The sequence below is a fragment of the Physeter macrocephalus genome, chromosome 18 (assembly GCF_002837175.3).
Source record: "Physeter macrocephalus isolate SW-GA chromosome 18, ASM283717v5, whole genome shotgun sequence".
NCBI lineage: Eukaryota > Metazoa > Chordata > Mammalia > Artiodactyla > Physeteridae > Physeter > Physeter macrocephalus.
In genome coordinates, this window is record NC_041231.1 from 76,791,924 (window position 1) to 76,795,908 (window position 3,985).

The following is a 3,985-nucleotide window of genomic DNA, read 5'->3' on the forward strand; positions in this document are numbered from 1 at the left end:
TAAATAACATATTCGCTCACCCAACTCACCATTTCCTGGCAGCTAAAATAACAGGGCCTTCTCCATAACCCATTCCTGCCCCAGCAACCATACCCACCTTCTGGAAGTCAGACCCTAGAGGTGACTGCCCATTGGCCCCAAGGGCGCTCATCATTTCTGTGGCTTCTATCCCTGCCTCCCTGGGGCAAAAATGTCTTCTGCAGTCCTTCCTTCTAGAAATATGAAGACTTCTGCAATTGCTCCTGAAAAGAAAGGAAGATAGGTGGGTTAGAGTCGGTAAATGTCATCATAATCATCCTTATGTAGGTATACCGGCTATGGGAGGGCTGGATTGAACTTTAGGAGGGGAAAAGTATCGGAGAGATGAAAGAAAACAGTACCAGAATATGGTTGATTTAATTTTTTTGCTATCTTCCTCTACCGTAATGTAACTCTGTCTCTATTTTTTTGGCCGTGCTGTGTGGCATGTGGGATCCTAGTTCCCCAACCAGGGATAGAATCCCTGCCCCCTGCAGTGGAAGCACAGAGTCCTAACCACTGGACCACCAGGGAAGTCCCTCTGTCTCTTTTTTTACTCTGCTCTTTCACTTCTCTTAAACATGCTCATTTCCTTTGTTTTCTACAAAACACTTTTCTTGCCTGATGCTCCATGAGTGGAAGGAATAAAAGCCTGTAAAGCTTTCAATCAATACATCTAGATACGAGTTATCTTCTGTCCTTCTGCATGCAACAAAGACTTTGTGGTATCTTTTGTGTACCTGCATTAAAGTAAGATTTGTGAAGACAGGTATCTTGATTTATATAATGTCCAAGTGCTTGTACAGCATGAATGGAAATGCATAACCAGCTCCACAGAGGTAGGAGCTAGAGAAAGGGAAGAGGAGGAGAGGAAGATGAGTGGTATTCTTGAATGTATATAACCTAGCCTTGATGGGAGTAGAGGAATTTAGGAAATCTTGAGGGAAAAGCATCAAGACCTATTTGTAATAATGGAAAAATGATGTGAGGAGTGGAGACAGAGATACACTGAGTGGGAAGAGACACAACTTTAAAAAAAAAACACTATTTTTTAATAAAATATACAGAAGAGAAAAAAAAAAACCTGGTCTGTAATTCCACATCACCAGATAACCCCTACTGACATAAAAACTTCCTATACGTGTGTGTACATATTTTATGTGTATAAAATATTTTTATATAAAATGCATTTTCATGGTCTGAATATTCAAACAAAAAAGATAAAAAATAAAGAGTGAAAGCATCACTCCTTCCTCTTCCAAAGGCAACGTTTTTGGTTAATTTTTTGGTTTCCTTCCAGAAATAAAACTGATGGCTTGATTTATAGTTTTGATGACATGACGAGGATGCTGGGCCATGAAAAGTTGAATTACTCCTTCAGCTACATCAGAGGGATTTGGGGTTTAATTTACTTCAACATGCCTATGGAATCTGGCTGGAAGGAGAAAGGGAGCCATCTGAAAATCAGAGTCCCCAAAGCCTTTTACTGCTAACTCTAAAGTCAGTGCACCGCTACCCTTCCTATCCTGTTTTTCTTCTAGGAGCTTCAGGAGGAATGTGTCCCCCTCCTGGCCTGGCACCACTATTCCAGAATGCTGTTGAAATGAAGGGGCCACGGGCAGGCAGCCTTGATATGCACCCACTGCTATAGACAGTGCCTTGTATACAAAGATCTAGGACAGAAGCAAGAGGACAGTTGGCTTCTGCAGTATTAAGCACCCAGCAAATACAATCAGCAATTTACAGCTTTACTCACTTGTAAACCGCTAAGTATTCACAGTTAATTAAAAAAATAGCTACTATTACCACACTGATTCTTTTAATGAATTTTTATTGAGCACTCTTAATGTGGCAGGCAACTGTGCACTGTGAGTACAATGATGAAAAAACAGTAAGCAAAGACAGACTTCCTGCTTTCGAAAGTTTATAATCTAGTTGGGGGGGATGGGTGGGAAGGAGGCACATATTAATCAAAGAAACACATAAATGTAAAAGTACAACCACATTAAGTGCTACAGTGAAAATGCACATGGTCCTTTGAAAGTGTATAAGGGTCTTTTGGTTAAAAATTACAGAGATTATTGTAAAATTAAACTCTAAAAGAAGACATGTGCTCACAGTCCCAAACTATTTTCATTTGTCTATGTTCTCACAGAATTGTCAATGAATGAAGACCTTGCTTAGGTCCTCATCCTGGGCTTGGCAGGTAAGCTTTGTGAAAGTGAGAACCAGGGCTTTGGAATATGTATTTTCTAAAAACCCCACCTCACTTAGTTCCATAATTTATAGGCTGTCTCCTCCATGGTCCCACCTCCAGCTTTTTTTTTTTATAACACACTTGATGTCCCTACTGGATTCCTGTATCCTATACATCCAAACCCCCCATTCCCACTTCCCCATTCTTCTTCAGTCCCTTAACCTGGCAGTCTGATAAATGGACATATGCTCTGGCATGCTTTACTACCAAAACATTAGCTAACTTTTTGACTTGTTTTAGAGAGATGGAGTAGCATAGCGTAAAATGGGTATACTTAGCAGAAAGGTCACTAAGAGTACTGTGTCCTGAAGCTAGCTGTGAAGAAAGAGGTTTATAAAGCAAGAGGCCTCCATTCACAAAGCCAAGGTGATGTTTTTGGGGGTTACCTACATAACTTAGGTAAAACTTGGTGTTTGCCCAAATTTAAAACTGCTGATCACCTGTTCTCCCAATTGAGGGAGTCAAATAAAAACTGCTTCTGATGTTTGCAGAAATTTAAACCATAGTTATAGGACACCATAGGCCATATGTGAAGATTAGGGCCCACTCTTTGCATGTGCCTTTGTCTCCTAAGACGAAAATTTATTCAGCACTGTGATAGTACTGAATAAAAAGAAACAGGCCCTACCTCTAGGCGCTGGCAACTGGATTAGAGTTCTGCCCTTTCTTTCACATGGCTTCTCTAGATAGGCTCCAAAACCTGATCCCACTGATCAAAGAGGAAGCTAGCAACACTTCCCGCCCAAACTACAGAATCCTAAAAGCTCTCTCTCTGCTGGTTCAAGGCAAATATGAAGAACACTGTTACTTCAACTCTTAGAAGTGGGCATTATTCTAGAAAAAGCCTAAGATTGGTAGGTGCCTTTGAGTTATCAAGAGAGTACAAGAGGAGCTGCTCTAAGTACTCCAGCCCCAGTTACTTCAATTAGTTCTGCCCTTCCTAGATTTTGCCTCTTTTCCCTTCTCACCCTTCTCAAGTGGCCCTCTCCTAACCTGGAGAGTTAGATTCTGACTCCTTCTGAGACGGAGTGAGTTTAGGACTGAGATCTGGATAGGATTAACCCCTCTCCATGCTTACCCTAAACCCACCCATCTCTCCCCAAAGGGAGGTGGAACTTACTAAGTGAACAGGCCTGAAAATGAGTAATAACTGGCATTTTAAACTCTTATGTTCTCTGAATTCCTGTAGATAGGCTCCTAGAATGGAGAGGGAGTAGTTCTCTGGAGAAACAAATATATCTCTGAAGCTCACCTGGGTTTACGTTCTGCTAAAGAGCACCTTCTGAGTCTGTTTATGGTTTCCAGGTCAGAAAGATGCATTGAACTCAGGCTTCAGCCTAAAAAGCAGACCTAAGAAGACTGCTCAGGATGGCCTGACCCTGTACACATTTGGTGTGAGATGGAGATAATGATCCTCCATATTAAAGAAAAAAAAAATCCCTATGGCATAGCGAGGCAAAGAAACTTGTCTAAAATTACAGCAAGGCAAATGGCCGAGGAACATCCAAGGACCTAACTATTCCAAATCTGTGCCCTTTCCACAAGATGAAGAAGGGAGGCCAGTACAACTTCTAAACTTCTAAATTAGTCAAGAAAAATAGCCTCCTCGCACTCAACCTAGGGATTCTGTAGCTCTGCACACAAGGAAACAGGAAAACAAGAATTCTTAGGAAAAAAGATCAGCAACTTTGCATTATTTTTGAGGAGTGG